General features: G+C 43.6%; 1 protein-coding gene across 1 annotated transcript in view; it reads right to left on the bottom strand.

Annotated features, from left to right (window-relative positions):
* LOC124594300 overlaps positions 1 to 20,042 on the bottom strand; it is a 59,726-nt gene extending 39,684 nt beyond the window's left edge. Inside the window, exon 1 of the mRNA XM_047132663.1 lies at positions 19,996 to 20,042. The gene's annotated coding sequence lies outside the window, so the exon portion shown is untranslated. The remainder of the gene's footprint in view (positions 1 to 19,995) is intronic.
* Between the last annotated feature and the right edge of the window lie 536 nt (positions 20,043 to 20,578).

Below are 20,578 nucleotides of genomic sequence, written 5' to 3'. Positions count from 1 at the left end.
TAAGGACATCACACACATCCATGCCCGAAGCAGGATTCGAACCTGCGACCGTAGCAGTCGCGCGGTTCCGGACTGCGCGCCTAGAACTGCTAGACCGCCGCGGGCGGCTAAGAACTTCCGTGTCGGCGAATTTTATTACGTGGTCGGTCTCACTCAGTGCGTGCTCTGCCACGGCCGATTTCTCCACCTGCTCCAGCCTGCAATGTCGCTTATGTTCTTTGATCCTGGTGTTGATTGATCGTCCAGTCATTCCGACATAAACTTTTCCGCATGTGCATGGTACACGGTAATTCCCAAAATTTCAAGTGGGTCCCTTTTCTCCTTTGCCGAGTGTTGGGCTCTGTTACACTTCTAATATAAGTTGTGGAGTACCCATTGCTTCTCAGAACACTTTCCAGGTGTTGCATTTCGCGTTTGAGGTGCTGCTGCTCACATATTCGTCCTGCTCTCGTTACGAGTGTATTAATCATGCCTCTTCCCTGGCTCAGATGGTGGTGTGATAGTTTGTGCAGGTATCGGTCCGTATGTGTCGGTTTTCGATTTGGGACACAGCGTGTATCGAAATAATTCACGAGGTCACACTGAAACACTTGACAGTATACGTACAAGTGTCTTGAAATATCTGACAGTGTGATACGTTTTCCTCCGTCACCACTCTAATTGTTTCGTTACTGCGTGTTTTCTATAAGGGCAGTGTCTCGCACCAGTAAAACACCAGGCTGCGCTGACGTTTCAGACCGGAAATTGATATCACGTCACCATACTCTACCAGCTTCAGAGGTCACGTGGCTGTGCATGTTATACCATTCCGAAAGTCGCTGCTAAGGCGTGTACTGCGCTTGCCTGCTCCTATGTCGCTTGCTTATTCTCATTTCACTTCCTTTCTTTGTCATTTTTTGTTTGTTGTTTTACATTTACTACTGGAATGTACTTATTTTTTTACGCAGTTTAAGCTATTTAAGAGATGAATACAATAAGCAGGTTCAAAATTATGTAGGTTGCGTAGTTATTTGGAGATGGAGAGGCTTGTGCAGAATATTGTGGATTGAGTGATTGATTGATTGATTTGGGGGAGGGGACCAAACAGCAAGGTCATCGGTCCTATAGGATTGGGGAACTCTGGGGAAGGAAATTGGCCGTGCCCTTTCAAAGGAACCATCTAGCCATTTGACTGAAGGTCTGAACCGTTGTCCTCCCGAATCCGAGTCCAGTGTGCCAACCGCTGCGCCACATCGCTCGGTAATGTTGTGGAGAGCCGCGTGACACCAGTCTTCGGTCTGAACGTAACAATCACGACGACGTGGTTATTGTGACGCCTATCACTGTATAAATAGTCTGCTGTTCCTTGCCCATTACTTTAATCTTAGAAAACGTATCTCCATAATGTAAATACACAGTAACGGTAGAATACCTGAACTCTTAAACAGGGGTTTATAGGAGTTTCTAGATTTACATCCTCCCCATGAACCGTGGACCTTGCCGTTGGTGGGGAGGCTTGCGTGCCTCAGCAATACAGATAGCTGTACCGTAGGTGCAACCACAACGGAGGGGTATCTGTTGAGAGGCCAGACAAACGTGTGGTTCCTGAAGAGGGGCAGCAGCCTTTTCAGTAGTTGCAGGGGCAACAGTCTGGATTATTGACTGATCTGGCCTTGTAACACTAACCAAAACTGCCTTGCTATACTGGTACTGCGAACGGCTGAAAGCAAGGGGAAACTACGGCCGTAATTTTTCCCGAGGGCATGCAGCTTTACTGTATGGTTAAATGATGATGGCGTCCTCTTAGGTAAAATAGTCCCCCATTCGGATCTCCGGGCGGGGACTACTCAATAGGATGTCGTTATCAGCAGAAAGAAAACTGGCGTTCTACGGATCGGAGCGTGGAATGTCAGATCCCTTAATCGGGCAGGTAGGTTAGAAAATTTAAAAAGGGAAATGGATAGGTTGAAGTTAGATATAGTGGGAATTAGTGAAGTTCGGTGGCAGGAGGAACAAGACTTCAGGTCAGGTGACTACAGGGCTATAAACAGAAAATCAAATAGGGGTAATGCAGGAGTAGGTCTAATAATGAATAGGAAAATAGGAATGCGGGTGAGCTACTACAAACAGCATAGTGAACGCATTATTGTGGCCAAGACAGATACGAAGCCCACGCATACCACAGTAGTACAAGTTTATATGCCTACTAGCTCTGCAGATGACGAAGAAATTGAAGAAATGTATGATGAAATAAAAGAAATTATTCAGATAGTGAAGAGAGATGAAAATTTAATAATCACGGGTGACTGGAATTCGTCAGTAGGAAAAGGGAGAGAAGGAAACATAGTAGGTGAATATGGATTGGGGGTAAGAAACGAAAGAGGAAGCCGCCTGGTGGAATTTTGCACAGAGCACAACCTAATCATAGCTAACACTTGGTTCAAAAATCATAAAAGAAGATTGTATACATGGAAGAAGCCTGGAGATACTGACAGGATTCAGATAGATTATATAATGGTAAGACAGAGATTTAGGAACCAGGTTTTAAATTGTAAGACATATTCAGGGGCAGACGTGGACTATGATCACAATCTATTGGTTATGAACTGTAGATTAAAACTGAAGAAACTGCAAAAAGGTGGGAATTTAAGGAGATGGGACATGGATAAACTGACTAAACCAGAGGTTGTACAGAGTTTCAGGGAGAGCATAAGGGAACAATTGGCAGGAATGGGGGAAAGAAAAACAGTAGAAGAAGAATGGGTAGGAAGTGCAAAATGGCTAAGCAGGGATGGCTAGAGGACAAATGTAAGGATGTAGAGGCTTATCTCACTAGGGGTAAGATAGATACTGAATACAGGAAAATTAAAGAGACCTTTGGAGAAAAGAGAACCACTTGTATGAATATCAAGAACTCTGATGGAAACCCAGTTCTAAGCAAAGAAGGGAATGCAGAAAGGTGGAAGGAGTATATAGAGGGTCTATACAAGGGCAATGTACTTGTTGACAATATTATGGAAATGGAAGACGATGAAGATGAGATGGGAGATAAGATACTGCGTGAAGATTTTGACAGAGCACTGAAAGACCTGAGTCGCAACAAAGCTCCGGGAGTAGACAACATTCCATTAGAACTACTGATAGCCTTGCGAGAGCCAGTCATGACAAAACTCTACCATCTGGTGAGCAAGATGTATGAGACAGGCGAAATACCCTCAGACTTCAAGAAGAATATAATAATTCCAATTCCAAAGAAAGCAGGTGTTGACAGATGTAAAAATTACCGAACTATCAGTTTAATAAGTCATGGCTGCAAAATACTAACGCGAATTCTATACAGACGAATGGAAGAACTGGTAGAAGCTGACCTCGGGGAAGATCAGTTTGGATCCGTAAAAATATCGGAACACGTGAGACAATACTGACCCTACGACTTATCTTAGAAGCCAGATTAAGGAAAGGCAAACCTACGTTCCTAGCATTTGTAGACTTAGAGAAAGCTTTTGACAATGTCGACTGGAATACTCTCTTTCAAATTCTGAAGGTGGCAGGGATAAAATACAGGGAGCGAAAGGCTATTTACAATTTGTACAGAAACCAGATGGCAGTTATAAGGGTCGAGGGACATGAAAGGGAGCAGTGGTTGGGAAGGGAGTGAGACAGGGTTCTAGCCTCTCCCCGATGTTAATCAATCTCTATATTGAGCAAGCAGTGAAGGAAACAAAAGAAAAATTCGGAGTAGGTATTAAAACCCATGGAGAAGAAATAAAAACTTTGAGGTTCGCCGATGACATTGCAATTCTGTCAGAGACAGCAAAGGACTTGGAAGAGCAGTTGAACGGAATGGATAGTGTCTTGAAAGGGGGATATAAGATGAACATCAACAAAAGCAAAACAAGGATCATGGAATGTAGTCGAATTAAATCGGGTGATGCTGAGGGAATTAAATTGGGACATGAGACACTTAAAGTAGTAAAGGAGTTTTGGTATTTGGGGAGCAAAATAACTGATGATGGTCGAAGTAGAGAGGATATAAAATGTAGACTGGCAATGGCAAGGAAAGCATTTCTGAAGAAGAGAAATTTGTTAACATCGAGTATAGGTTTAAGTGTCAGGAAGTCGTTTCTGAAAGTATTTGTATTGAGTGTAGCCATGTATGGAAGTGAAACGTGGACGATAAATAGTTTGGACAAGAAGAGAATAGAAGCTTTCGAAATGTGGTGCTACAGAGGAATGCTGAAGCTTAGATGGGTAGATCACGCAACTAATGAGGAAATATTGAATAGGATTGGGGAGAAGAGAAGTTTGTGGCACAACTTGACTAGAAGAAGGGATCGGTTGGTAGGACATGTTCTGAGACATCGAGGGATCACCAATTTAGTATTGGAGGGCAGCGTGGAGGCTAAAAATCGTAGAGGTAGACCAAGAGATGAATACACTAAGCAGATTCAGAAGGATGTAGGTTGCAGTAGGTACTGGGAGATGAAGAAGCTTGCACAGGATAGAGTAGCATGGAGAGCTGCATCAAACCAGTCTGAGGACTGAAGACCACAACAACAACAACATTATCCTAATGACCCGTTATTCGTATTCTGAAAACTGGCTTAGCTGCTGCAAAATTATCCCAGAGTATTACTCAAACAGCGCGAACTTCTACAAACAATGTACCGACTAACATTGTCTACAGACCATAAGAAAGCTACTAACGTCAGGCGAAAAAGCAGCGCAGTGATCTGGTTAATGGAGGAATACACAAGCTATTTTTTAACAGTATTCGAAGTGATGAGCTCCTGCTACAACTTTCAAAACATTCTCGCAATATGCAACACATTCTCGCGGCACACGCTAACAGCAAGATCGTATAACGTTATGGATTACGAAAAAGGTGCAAAAATTATGCTTTTGTGTGTTTAAAAGTAGCTGCAAGGCATCAAATGAACGTGAGTACATGACAGACTAAGTAACAACTTAGTACACACCAAAACTATATCCAAAACACTACAGAAATCCCAATAGTATAAGGCTGACATACAGAAATTCACTTTTTCATGTTTGTTTTCTAGGAGCCATTCTTACAGTTACAGATGACATGTTGTATGCCGAACAAACAGCAACAAAAATACAGAAAATGTGCCGGAAACAGTAACAATGAACGTAAAAACCACGTTGTGACGTAAAATAAATAAGGTATTATAATACGATTTACAGGCGATAATGATTTGGAACGAAACAGAACACATGTAATAATGTTTTTCAGTGTTTATAAGTACGCTATTTTTGAATGTTTTAGAATTAAAGATCCCACTGATGACGGCAATACTGTCGTTGAAAGTACACTTTTGGCCATTTCAATTGCTACACCAAGAAGAAATGCAGATGATAAACGGGTATTCATTGGACAAATGTATTATACTAGAACTGACATGAATTACATTATCACGCAATTTGGGTGCATAGATCCTGAGAAATCAGTACCCAGAACAACCACCTCTGGCCGTAATAACGGCCTTGAACGCCTGGGCATTGAGTCAGAGCTTGGATGGCGTGTACGGGTACAGCTGCCCATGCAGCCTCAACACGATGCCACAGTTCATCAAGAGTAGTGACTGGCGTTTTGTGACGAGCCAGTTGCTCGGCCACCATTGACCAGACGCTTTCAGTTGGTGAGAGATTTGGAGGACGTTCTGGCCAGCGCACCAGTCGAACAGTATGGCGATGATGAATACACGCTTCCAAAGTGCTTTCACCGCGATGTCGCCAAATACGAATGCGACCATTATGATGCTGTAAACAGAACCTGGATTCATCCGAGAAAAATGCCGTTTTGCCATTCGCGCACCCAGGTTCGTCGTTGAGTACACCATTGCAGGCGCTCTTGTCTGTGATGCGACGTCAAGGGTAACCGTAGCCATGGTCTCCGAGCTGATAGTCCATGCTGCTGCAAACGTCGTCCAACTGTTCATGCAGATGGTTGTTCTCTTGCAAACGTCCCCATGTGTTGACTCAGGGATCGAGACGTGGCTGCACGATCCGTTACAGCCATGCGAATAAGATGCCTGTCATCTCGAGTGATAGTGATACGAGGCCGTTGGGATCCAGCACGGCGTTCCGTATTACCCTCCTGAACCCACCGATTCCATATTCTGCTAACAGTCATTGGATCCCGACGAACGCGAGCAGCAATGTCGCGATACGAGAAACCGCAATCGCGATAGGCTACAATCCGACCTTTATCAAAGTCGGAAACGTGATGGTACGCATTTCTCCTCCTTACACGAGGCATCACAACAGCGTTTCACCAGGCAACGCCGGTCATCTGCTGTTTGTGCATGAGAAATCGGATGGAAACTTTCCTCGTGTCAGCACGTTGCAGGTGTCGCCACCAGCGCCAACCTTGTGTGAATGCTCTGAAAAGCTAATCATTTGCATCTCACAGCATCTTCTTCCTGTCAGCTTCGTTGTGTAGCAATTTTAATGGTCAGTAGTGTAGTTTGGGAATAAACAAATATAAAACATAAGTTCAAAATGGTTCAAATGGTTCTGAGCACTATGGGACTTAACATCTTAGGTCATCAGTCTCCTAGACTTAGAACTACTTAAACCTAACTAACCTAAGGACACCACACACATCCATGCCCGAGGCAGGATTCGAACCTGCGACCTTAGCAGCAGCGTGGTTCCGGACTGAAGCGCCTAGAACCGCTCGGCCACAACGGCCGGCAAAACATAAGTATTTTGCATCAAGACGGATCCACAGTCACATACTGTTATTTCTGTTATCCCCCCCCTCCTCCCCCACCACCACAGTGTGTATCAGATATAATCGTAGACATACTCGTACATGCGGATGTGGACATATAGAATAATGAGTTCAGTCACCCGCTACTAGTTACAAGAATTCTGCACCGAGTATTTCCACGAAATGCTAAGATCTTCATTACTGCCTAATAAAATACTGTGCAGTTAGGAGTATTCATTGTTACCTCTTCCAGAAATTGCAGATTAGGAGTGCAGTTTGCAGATACAGTGCGGAGACACAGCTATTAGGGAACATCCAGCGACTACTGTTTCCTGGAACGACAGAGCTGCGCCTTTTTAAGCTGCGATCTGGAGTGAGGGGCGGGCGTGTCGCGACCCCCCAATCCACGATGCAGGCACCAAGTAGCGACCAGGTCAGCGGCCGCCCCAAGGTCGCAAGCGCTCGGCTCGCTGACCCACTGGCGGCGTCGTATCCGCACCTGTCTCCTCCAAATCACTTTAAAGTCCCGGCCATTCACCTCACTAATCGGTAACTGCAGCAGCCGGGCAAGAATGCAAGGTACGTGATGCAAGCAGCGTTAATGGTTGCTCCGCTATCAGACACTTCAGCTGCGATCAACGTTTCCTAATTCTGCCGAGTTATCTGAGAGATGTTAGTATTTCAGTGTGTCGAGGTTGATGTACTTGTTGCAGGGAGTATCCAACGTGCATTTTTAATGTAATAAGGAAGCAGTAATTCTAGAAACGCATCAAGGTCGCTGCACAAACATCAGTGACGAGACAGTGACAGGCCCGGCCCGTGATTACACCAGCCATGGTGCCACAGTGACGCCTATTCACATTGCTCAGTGTTTCTTCCGGCGTGTAACAGTGCACTAGAGCGGCCATGGTGGCTTTGTTCGCGGACGACGATCTCAAGCCGTTCGCTTTTGCATGAAGAAAAGGAAAAGTAAGTGAAAAAACGGAAGTTGATCCATCAGTTGTGGAAAAATAAAGCAACAGAAAGAGAATATGCCACTCTGCACAGTGAACTGATGGACGACCGAGAAAAGTTTAATAAGTATTTTAGAATGTCAGAAAATTAATGCAAATTACTACTGAACAACTCGGAAGTTCATCTGAAAAAAAAAGAAACATACTGGAAAAACCATCACATCACGAGAATGGCTCACGGTCTACTTCAGGCTAGCAAATGTGAAACATAATTAACATACACTTTTACAAAATGGTACAAATGGCTTTGAGCACTATGGGACTTAACTTCTGAGGTCATCAGTCCCTTAGAACTTAGAACTACTTAAACCTAACTAACCTAACGATATCACACACATCCATGCCCGAGGCACGATTCAAACCTGCGACTGTAGCAGTCCCGCGGTTCCGGACTGAGCGCCTAGAACCGCTAGACCACCGCGGCCGGCTCAGCTATGTTCAAATGGCTCTGAGTACTATGGGACTTAACATCTCAGGTCATCAGTCCCCTAGAACTTAGAACTACTTAAACCTAACTAACCTAAGGACATCACACACATCCATGCCCGGGGCAGGATTCGAACCTGCGACCGTAGCAGTCCCGCGGTTCCGGATTGTAGCGCCTAGAACCGCACGGTCACTGGGCCGGCTGTCAGCTAAGTGTGTGAAGCGGCGTTAATGGATAATAATTTTTAGTGAGGATTTTATAACAAAAACTTCTTCCACCTTTCGTAAAACAGACACACACACACACACACACACACACACACACACTGAGAGAGAGAGAGAGAGAGAGGGGTGGGGCGAGAGGGAGAGACAGAGAGAGACAGAGAGAGTTGTCAGTATCCCAACTGAGTTACGAAATATCGTGCTCCGTGAACAGACCCGTAGGACCATGGGATTCTGACTAGGTGTCGTTTTCCCGAAATTTATTTACGTTCTTACTATGCGATGTGTAAGTGGGGAGAATTGACATATTTTTGACTCTTACTAGAATACGTGCCCACCAAATTTTCGGAGTAAGCCTCTGAACGTCTGGATCGAAGCATATCCTATTGGAGTTACCGGAGTATTTCGGTGACGCTCACGCGTCACGTAAGCAAACAAGTGACGAAACGCGTCACTTTCCCTCCCCCCCCCCCTCCCCCTCCTCCCCGTCACGCCCCCGCCAGCCCCTCATCTGTCTCACTCTCTCTCTCTCTTGTGTTGACGGAATTTCGCAACCGTCCCACGCTGGTGAATGGCACTTAGGAACTGCTCGAACAGAGGTGTTGAAGGAGACTTTGTTGGTGGGTTATTTATATTTCCTTGGACTTTCTCCGATATATTTCAGTCTAAGGTGGAAGCAGTGAGTGCATTATGTCGAAGGTAAGTGAAGTTGAACGTGAGAACATTGTTGGTGCTCCTATGGTGGTTGATTCCGTAACCGAGGATGTCGACGTGTTTGGTCTTTCATGAGGCACCGTATCGAAGATTTGTACTGCATACAGGCAAAGAGGAAAAATGTCATCCTCTTCGCCGGCCGGTGTGGCCGTGCGATTCTAGGCGCTTCAGTCTGAAACCGCGTAACCGCTACGGTCGCAGGTTCGAAACCTGCCTCGGGCATGGATGTGTGTGATGTCCTTAGGTTAGTTAGGTGAAAGCAGTTCTACTAAGTTCTAGGGGACTGATGATCACAGATGTTAAGTCCCATAGTGCTCAGAGCCATTTGAACCATTTTTCGTCATCCACTTCGTAACAACGGGGAGAAAAATGTGTCGTGGATGGTGGTGACAGACTGCAATTGAAGAGGATTGTGATGAAAAATAAGAGGACAACACCTGCAAAAACCACGGCATAACTGAATGTCGCACTCGCGAACTCTATCAGCACTAAAACGACATCAATCAGCGATTGCAAATGCGCGTAACAGGAAACTGATGTGTCGAAGCCATAAAACTCGGATTATGGAGTAATGGAAGAATGACGTTTGGTGGGATGAGACTTGTTTCACACTGTTTCCAACTTCTGGTCGAGTTTACGTCCAAAGTGAAGCATGGCGAAGGTTTGGAGATGATTCGGGAGGCCATATCGTGGTATTCCATGGACCCGATCCTTATTCTGCGAGATCCCATTGCTGCCTAAGATTATGAGACCATTTTGGCAGATCAGATCCCTCCAGTGGTACCATGTTAGATCCCCAGTGGGGATGCTGTGTTCCTAGCTGGCAGGGCCTCTGTCCACACAGCTCACGTTGTTGAGGAGCAATTTTCTGAGCATCACAATGAATTGTGGCTTTCCAGTCACCAGCTCTCAGTATTATTCAGCCTTTGTGGTCTACTTTGGAGAGAAGATGCGTGATCGCTATCCACTTTCACCATCGTTATCTGAACTGGTCACTATTTTGCAGGATGAATGATGTAGGATTCTTCATTTGTGTGGCCATATTGTCCGTAGTTGCTTTGCAATTCCTGAGGGTATTTTCGTTCTGTCGTTGCAACTACAAGAAATAACGTGCTTTTCTCAGCAGTAAAGTTTCGCTTTATTGAGGTAAAGGATCATCAGTGGTCTGTAATTAATGATATTTACAATCTGATTTGTTTTGAAGATCGACAAACAGTTCTTTAAAAATATGTTTGTTTTTACTTACAGTGATTTCCGCTTGTTTTCTCTCCTACATAGGGAAATACCGTCTGATAGCACATCTTTGGTGTTTTTCTTCGTTAGACACTGATACATGTAGTCTAATTTTCAGTTGATATGCAGAAGTAGGCATTTCTTACGTTTTACACAGCATCCTTTCTCGCACATCACTACTTTTACACAGTATATAGATTCGCAGCAACATAGTTAAATAAACTTACACACATACAATTAACAAATAAAGAAAAAAAGAGTATACGTCAAAGACAAACCAGTGGCAGTGTTACGTTGGCAAAACTACGAAACACAAATCTCAATACATACTTAGAAGCATAAAAATAAACAGAAAACAGTGCTGCACGAGAAAGTGTGCTGTGTAAAACGTAAGAAACGCCTAGTTCTGCACAGCAACTAAAAATTAGACTACAAGTATCAGTGTCTAACACAGAAAACACGACAAAGAAGCAGTGGGCATTTTTCGATGTAGGTGAGAAACCAAGCGAAAATCACTGTAAGTTAAAAGCAACATATTAATAACGAACTGTTTTTCGATCTTAAAACAAATCAAATTGTAAATATATTTAATTACAGACGGCTGATGATGCTCTACCTCAAAAAAGACAAGTCGCGTCTGGTGAAAAAAAATGCTATTTTAAGTAGTTGCAATGACAGAACGAAAATACCCTCAGGGTATAGGACCCACTTGGGAAGCGTGCAGGACCGGTATTTATCCATTGCCAGGTGAATGGAAGCTGTTTTGAACTTCAACCGTTTTGCTACACCGTATTAGACATGGTAATTAGTTGTGTTTTTGGTGTCTCCATGTTTTTGACCACTACCGGTTGGTATAACGAGAGTGCACAGTGTCTTTCGGAGACGCCGTGTCGAGACTGCGCTAACGAGAAGTTTAATAACACTCACCAGGTGACAGAATTTTCTGATGCTGAGAAAGAAACTTTCTCAGCATTAGTAGAAACTTTCAAAAGCCATGATCGTATAAATATTTCTTTATTCACACAACCGGTTTCGACATTTTGCTGTCATCTTCAGGTATTTAAAAACTGTTGCTATGAAACGTGTTCATTTCGAGTTGGAAACTCACGGCCAGATTCATGTTAGTGGATGAAATGAAACACGTTATACAAAGGTTATTCATAAATAAAACATTTAAAGTCAAAAAGCATCTTGTACACATGGTCATGTCCATACATACTGAGGAGCCAACGAAACTGGTGCACCTTGCTAATATCGTGTCCTTGCTAATATCGTGTCGTGCCCACGCGAGCAAGCAGAAGTGCCGCAGCATGACGTGGCATGGACTCGATTAATGTCTGAAGTAGTGCTGGAGGGAAATGACATGATGAATCCCGCAGAGCTGTTCATAAATCCGTAAGAGTACGAGAGGGTGGAGATCTCTTCTGAACAGGACATTGCAAGGCGTCCCAGATACGCTCAGTAATGTTCATGTCTGGGTAGTTTGTTGGCCAGCGGAAGTGTTTAAATTCAGAAGCGTGTTCCTGGAGCCACTCTGTAGGAATTCTGGATGTGTGGGGTGTCGCATTGTCCTATTGGAATTTCCCAAGTCCGTCGGAATGCACAATGGAATGAATGGATGCAGATGATCAGACAGGGTGCTTACGTACATGTCATCTGCCAGAGTCGTATCTCGACGTATTTGGGGTCACTTGTCATTCCAACTGCACGCGCTCCACACCGTTACAGAGCCTACATCAGGTTGAACAGTCGCCTGCTGACGTGCATGGTCCATTGATTCATGAGGTTGTCTCCATACCCGAACACGTCCATTCGCTTGATACAACTTGAAACGAGACTCGTCCGACCAGGCAACATGTTTCTAGTTATGATTTGTTCAAGTCGGTGTTGACGGGCCCAAGGAAGGCGTAAATATTTGTGTCTTGCGCTCATCAAGGGTACACGAGTGGGCTTTCGGCTTCGAAAGCACATATCTATGATGTTTCGTTGAATGGTTCGCACACTGACACTTGTTGATGGCCCAGCACTGAAATCTGCAGCAATTTGCGGAAGGGTTACACTTCTGTCGCGATGAACGATTCTCTTCAGTCGTCGTTGGCCCCGTTGCTGCATGATCTTCTTCCGGAGATGTCGGAGATTTGATGTTTTACCGGATTCCTGATATTCAGAGTACACTCGTGAAATGGTCCTACAGGCAAATCCCCACGTCATAGCTACCTCGGAAATGCTGCGTCCCATTGCTCGAGCGCCGACTATAGCGCCACGTTCAAACTCACTTAAATCTATCTGTTTAAAAAATCTGATAAAAATGCTCTCAACGCCTTTTTAAGAGACAGTCTGCACTCCTTCCCATCTGATCACGTAAGCGTTCAACAGTTGTGGAATGATTTGAAAGAGATAGTATCGACAGCAATTGAGAGATATATACCACATAAATTACTAAGGGATGGTACTGATCCCCTATGGCACACAAAACGGGTCAGATCGCTGTTGCGGAAGCAGCGAAAAAAGCATGCCAATTTTAAAAGAACGCAAAATCCCCAAGACCGGCAAAGTTTTGCAGAAGTTTGAAGTAGAGCGCGTACTCATGAAGTAATGAATGCTATCGACAGGATCGACAGGGGGTGTCAAATTGATTCCATATTTCTAGATTTCCGGAAGGCTTTCGACACCGTTCCTCACAAGCGTCTTCTAACCAAACTGCGTGCCTATGGAATATCGCCTCATTTGTGCTACTGGATTCGTGATTTCCTGTCATAAAGGTCACAGTTCGTAGTAACAGACGGAAAGTCATCGAGTAAAACAGAAATAATATCCGGTGTTCCGCAAGGAAGTGTTATAGGCCTTCTATTATTCCTGATCTATATTAACGACGTAGGATACGATCCCAGTAGTCGTCTTAGACTGTTTGCGGATGATGCTGTCATGTTCAAAAATGGCTCTGAGCACTATGGGACTCAACATCTTAGGTCATAAGTCCCCTAGAACTTAGAACTACTTAAACCTAACTAACCTAAGGACATCACACACACCCATGCCCGAGGCAGGATTCGAACCCGCGACCGTAGCAGTCCCGCGGTTCCGGACTGCAGCGCCAGAACCGCTAGACCACCGCGGCCGGCTGCTGTCATGTACCGTCTTGTAAAGTCATCAGATGACCAAAACTAATGATTTAGATAAGATATATCTATGGTGCGAAAAGTGGCAATTGACCCTGAATAAGGAAAAGTGTGAAGTTATTCACATGAGTACTAAAAGAAATCCGCTAAATTTCGATTACGTGATAAGTCACACAAATCTGAAGGCTATAAATTCAATTAAATACTTAGGGATTGCAATTACAAATAATCTAAATTGGAAAGATCACATAGATAATGTTGTGGGTAGAGCCAACCAAAGACTGCGATTCATTGGCAGAACACTTCAAATGTACAACAGGTGTACTGAAGAGACTGCTCACACCACACTTGTCCGCCCGATTCTGAAGTATTCCTCTGCGATGTGCGATCCGCATCAGATGGGACTGACGGATGATATCGAAAGAGTACAAAGAAGGGCAGCTAGGTTTGCATTATCGCGAAGTAGGGGAGATAGTGCCACAGACATGATACGCGAATTGGAGTGGCAATCATTGAAGACAAAGCCGTTTTTCGTTGCGACAGGATCTTCTCATGAAATTTCAATCACCAGTTTTCTCCTCCGCTTGCGAAAACATTCTGTTGGCACCCACCCAAATAGGGAGAAATGATCATCACGATAAAATAAGAGAAATCAAGGCTCCCATAAAAAATTTAAGTGCTCGTTTTACCCGCGCGCCGTTCGATAGTGGAACGGTAAAGAGACAGCTTGAACGAGGTTCATTGAACCCGCTGCCAGGCACCTTATTGTGAATAGCAGAGTAATCACGTAGATGTAGATGTGGACTTAGAAATGTTGATAACCTGATATTGTAGCAGCAGTAACTGATCTAACAACTGCGCTAGACACTTGCTGTCTCATATAGGCTTTGGTGACTGCAGCGCCTTATTCTGCCTGTTTACATATCTCTGCATTTGAATACGCATACCTTTACCAGTTTCTTGGGTGCTTCAGTGTATGTAGCGCTCACAGATGATTGTTACGTCGCAAAAATCATAGCACACAATAAAATGCATAGTAGCTCTAATCATTAACGATCCACCTTAGACGGCGTATACGATATAACTCATGTACCTCACAATGATTAGAGCATATCCAGTTAATGTAAACAGATGTGCTACTATACATTTTATTGTGTGCTGCGATTTTTACGACGCAACAATCATCAATGAGCGCTACATATATGGACATGGCTACGGGGACAAGGCGCTTTTTGATTTTAAATGTTTAATTTAAAGGTAACTTTTGCATAATGTGCTACATTTTACGATTGGCTTGAGTTTCCAATTCAAAATGAACACATTTATATTAAATTTTTTTAAAGACCTGAAAATACAGCGAAGTCTGTCGAAACCGGTTGTAAATAAAGAATTATTTATCCTATCTTGGCCTTAGAAAGTTTTTACTAAATAGTCACCGGTCTTCAAGCTGTTCATTGTTACTCTATCCACGAAGTGACAGATAGGTGAGCTGTAAAAGAACACCAGAAAAGGAAACCAGAATTATGAAAATCTTTTTGATTGTTGTGTTTACAGGTTAAGGATTAAAGTGGTTTTTCTGGATGGATCAAACATCAGTTTTCCGATCGTCAGTTATTTTGCACAACGGCGTCTGGAAATTGGGTCGCTCCGATTCCTGATTTGGTAATTACAATTTCGGTTCCTCTTCAATTAGATATTATTAGTAGACAGCTTTATGCTCGCTGTAATAATTCAACTTGTTCTTCACTGCACGAAGAGTCACTGCGTCCCAACTAGCCGAACAATTTTAGAAGCAAGACGAAACCTGATAACCCAAGCACATTTCAAAAACAGATTGCGTTTGGGTGGGAGCGAAAGCAACCGTTTCTGGAAGAGGAAGTCCGGCAGCTACACCCGGATCAGAATAACAAAGTGATTGACTGTTATAACGGATAGGGTCGTCGTTGTCAGTTAGCTGTTAAGGCCCCCGTAAACGATCAAACATTTTCTCAAACTTAACTATGCTTGCCAAATAGTTGACCGTGTACAGTGCTGTTTGCCGTATTTGTCCAGCATAGATTGTGCTTGAGGAGTTTGTGAGAAATTTTAATTGACAGAGTTTGATAAGATGGTGGACATCGTTTGTGTCAATGATACGCTGCATATGTTGTCCGACTGTTTATCTGAGTGGTAACGGGTTCGCCTACGATACAGTGGCGCGGGTTCGATTCCTGGCGGCGTCTGAGATTTCCTCGCCAGTGGACTGGGTGTTGTGTTGTCAGCATCATTATCACCGACACGCAAATCGCTGAACTTGACGTCACGCCAGCAGTTCCACACGATCATTTCATTTTGCCGCATATGTTTAAGGAAAAATTGTTTTATTGTAAGCTATTTCACTGTATCGTGAGTTTTCGCAACTATGGAAACCACGATCAAGGATAAAAACGAAATAGTATGTCAGTTACCAAAATGGTAGAGGCATATATTACGTAGGAAGAGGTTATGAACAAAAGCTATATGTTATGCATAACATACAAGCGGGCGTCCAGTGTAATAAAGGAAATCTCTGGTTCTTAGACGGACGATGTGGGCTATAAGTTTCCACGCTGTGATATTTTAATGAATGTCTGTCATTACAGGACCAAGAAGAAGAGACTAAATTTTCTTTTTCAACGTGAGGGTGAAGTTACTACAAGTTTCAATGTCCATCCGCACATAATTGATATAATCGTCAGGTTCTCTCATTTTAAACCATTCCCTGGACCAGTGTCTTGTTTTCTTCTTCTTCTTCAAACATAGTTCCAAAGTCAATGTCAGGACTGCTTTGGCTTTGTCTGCTTTTGTGAGTATTCTCATTACTGTCAAAACACTCACGAACACGGACAGCGTCTGCTTGTAAAGCGAAGTTACAGTGACAAACATTGCTTGTACGTGTACGGACTTGCTTGGCAAATCCGTGACTAGATAAGAGTGAGTTTGTCAAATACATTTATCGTTTACGTTGACCATTACACGCAAACCCAATACGGCTGCGGCAGCAACAGCTATTTAGTTTACTAATGAGCTCTTTCGAATGTTTTTCGTTACTCTTCAGTACTGAGTTCGGCTTGCTGGGACGTAATAACCTCATCATTTTGCTGCTCATTTTCATTATTAGCTACGGATATTCTTGTGTGAATTATGAAAAATAATTAGCATAAAGAAAGCATATGATGAAAAGGAATGGCAACATTAACGTTAGAAACCATAATTGTCGTGCGCAGAGCTATTTGGCAACTGCTAACGAAACGGAAGGCACGGACAAGCTAGTTCATTTTGGGTTGATGCTATGGCAGTTCTTTTATAAACAACTAGCTCGTCAAACACCTCGTTATCCTGACTCGCGTACAGGACCGCGTTTCCAGAATCGATACTGGGAGGTTTACTTGACAAACCAGAAGTGATACTAGGAAATCGGTGTACTACATCCCTTTTTGGGATCCCCTTATGAAAATACAGTCATGAAAAAAGTTGTTGTTCATATAGAATCCTTTATTTATTAGAACTAAAGATCGTAATCAGAGAAGTTCTTTGGTAAAATAATAGTACTGGGTTTCCTTCCTAATATAAATATATAGAAAGCTTAACTAAAGCCATCTGCAAAACGTATTTAAAAATTCTGAACCACCTGGCTTCATACAGTGGAGAAAAAGTATTCACACACAACTAGAAATGTAAACGTAGAAATGACCAACGAACTGGTTACAGCAAGAAACGCCTCAGAGGCAAGCTGCACCTCGTGCATGTTGGTTCTGATATGCGATGAATGCCGTGCAAGAGTAAAATGTGCCGCAAAGCGTAGGAAACAACTGTAGAGGAAAGGTCAATACGAAAGGCAAAATGAAAGGCCAATATGAAAAGGAAAAATTATTTTCAGACATAGTTAATATTATTGGAAGATGTCGGGCAACTGTGCAGTACATAATAACTCGATTTAGAGAAATAAATTCTCTTATTAACAGCGAAAGAAGAGCTCAATCACAGAAGGTAGTGCAAAGAGGATGCAATATGTTAATGAGGATGGTAGAAAAAAGACAGCTTCTGTATTGTCTGCACATGTTAATCATCAGTTTGGGAAGGAAATCTCACCAACGACTGTTTGCTACAATTTAAGTAGTGGAGGTTACGGAGCTAAGATACCTAGAAGGAAACCGTACGGCAACAAGAAGGAGAAACTGTATTTGCTCGAGGACATGTAAGCAAGAATGCAACTTTCTGAGAGAAGATACTATTCACAGATGAAAGTGAATTTAACATATTTGTACATGATGGGAGAATTTTGATGTGAAGACGTCCAAATGCTGAGCTGGTTCCCAAACATGTTGAACCCATAGTAAAGCACGGTTGTGGAGGAGTTATGGTATGGGAACGTATGTGCTGCTGGACAACTTGTTTTCATTGAAGGTAAGGTGAATAGATGCCAGTATTTAAATTTCCTAAAGAAAAATCTTCGAAAAAGTGGCGGTAGCTTGGGCTTGGGCACAGATTACTACTTTCTGCGGAAGTTGCTTGTTTGTCATTGTTGTACCATACTGCCCATGTTCTGAAGTTTCCACCACAGAGCGCAGACCTAAATCCAATTTAACATCTTTGGTTTACGAGTGAAAAAATTGTGATAAAACGACCGACTGCTCTGTAACAAGGTCTACAACGAGAACGGCAAAAGATTATCTCAGAGACTGCTAAAAAACTGGTGCATTCCACGCCAGCGAGGTTAATAGAAGTGATACAAAGAAGATGAATGGTTACAAAGTATTAATACTGCCATTAAATTCATATACTTATAATTTTCTTTGAATAATACGTTTCTTGTAGTGGCCATTTTCGCAGCAGCTGTATATAAATTGCAGTTGTTTCAAAGAAAATGCCTTTTTCTCATGCTGCACATCGAAATTTTTATTTTTATTTATGCACCCAGACGCGTTTCGCCTTTTTTACAAAGCATCTTCAGTGGGTGTCAGGTAACGTCTAATTCACTGCATCCAAGCGAACTGCTTTTTCTCATCTGGCAACCAGATGGACATCTTAAAGTTCACTTTCAGTTCACTTTTTACGTTACACACCACTGTTCAGTGATGTGTAACGTAAACAGTGAACTGAAAGTGAACTGTAAGGTGTCCACCAGTTACCCAGATGAAAAAGGCAGTTCGCTTATATGCTGTGAATTAGACGTTACCCGACACCACTGAAGATGCTTTGTAAAAAAGGCGAAACGCGTCTGGGTGCATAAATAAAAATAAAAATTTCGACGTGCAGCATGAAAAAAAAGCTAGAATGTATGAATAGTTTTCTCCGCTCTATGTGAAGCCATCTGGTACAGAATTTTTATTTACTTTATGCAGAAGGATAATTATTTAATCCTTTTATACAGGGTAAACATTAATAAAACCGACAAAGCTCAGTGACAGATTTCTGCCTGGAAATGAAAGAGAAAACGTCTGGTATACATGTATCCGGAAATGCATCGTTGCCACTGTAGATGGCGCTGACGAATGAGAGTTCCTCGGCCACCTGCCGTATGCTCTTTGTGTGTTGAAGGCTGTGAGACTGACACACGGTACAGTACGCAGCAGAATGGTCCTGTGTTCAAGTCGGACAGAAGCCGAGATGTTGTTTGTGTATGACCAACAGATGAAATCAATCGAGAGGCAGCACTGTTATACCAAAACAAGTACTCTCACGGATACCAGCTACATCACACCACATTTCAAGCCTTTTCTTCTTGGTCATTTGGGTGATCGTGTGTCCTCTGTGATCACGTGTCCTTTCAGATAGATTAACGTACAAGGAGGTGGCGGACTGTGAGTACACCAGATTTGAACACCAGAGTCTACAGGATACTGAGACAAAGCTCAGTACAAGCTCCAGGCAAGTTGCCCACCAACACAGTGTAAGCCAAAGTAGGTTTACATGTTATATATGAAGTCTTCACGGGTTGTCAACCGAGTAGCATCGTCGTATCGTAGTAACGTTTCGATGGAATGCGTCTCCATCATCTTCAGGCGGAGTCACTTCGCCTGAAGATGATGGAGACGCATTCCATCGTAACGTTGCTACGAGACGACGATGCTACTCGGCTGACAACCCGTGAAGACTTCATATATGAAATTCGCCGAGAAAGCCTGCACTCGCATATAGGTTTACATGTATTCTGCACGTCAACCGCGTGCATTGCATCCCATGAAGGACGCTTTGAATATCTGTTGTGATGTGGATGCGATGAAGCTCTGCATTGTGTTCGCGGACGAATTATCGTCCTTGTACGCACACCGTCAGTTTCCGGATACATGTTCACACGACATTTTCTCTTCCAATTTCAGTCTAGAGTCCGTCCCTGCAGTTTTTCAGTTTAATTAATGTTCACCCTGTAGGTTACAGATTAGGAAGCAAAACCCGGTTATCGTTAGTTTAGCAAATAACATCTCTGGTGGTGATATGTAGTTACTTATTCTGCGTGAGCAACGGTGTATGAATCCTTTTATCCATGACTGTAGTGTGTGAGCGCGAGCTGAGCGCCAGCGGAACTCACCCGTGTGGAGCCGCCAGCGCGCCGCTTTCTCCGCTCTGGCCGCACCTGCGCAGCGAGTGAGGAGAAACGGCTATAAGTTGCCACGCCGCATCCCCCCCCCCCCACATCACCAGCCGGTAGGCGGTACCCGCCCAGCTGATAACAACGCCCGCGCCAAGGCCGGCACCACTGCCTCGCTGACCCACTGGCGGTCTCTCCTCCCCCTCCCCCTCATCTCTCCCCCTCCCCCCCCCCCCGCTCGCCCACCGGAGCTGAGCGGGGATATCCCGGCCGTTCACCTCGCTCGAAGCGTGAACAGTAAACTGCGCCTCTGCTCAAGACAACACAAGGTGGCAGGGACAAAGAATCCAGTGACATTTTTCTAAGTGCATTATCGGAAAACTACCTTGAGCAGTTAAACAGAGAAACGACTCGTGGCGATAACATATTTAGACCTTCTGGTGACAAACAGACCCGAACTGTTTGAAACGGTTAGCGCCGAACAGGGAATCAGCGATCATAAAGCGGTTACTGCATCGATGATTTCATCCGTAAATAGAGATATTAAAAAAGGTAGGAACATTTTTCTGTTTAACAAAAGTGA

The sequence above is a fragment of the Schistocerca americana genome, chromosome 2 (assembly GCF_021461395.2).
Source record: "Schistocerca americana isolate TAMUIC-IGC-003095 chromosome 2, iqSchAmer2.1, whole genome shotgun sequence".
Classification (NCBI taxonomy): Eukaryota; Metazoa; Arthropoda; class Insecta; order Orthoptera; family Acrididae; genus Schistocerca; species Schistocerca americana.
Note: the sequence above shows the minus strand (reverse complement) of the source record. Positions and strands in the feature narration are given on the sequence as shown.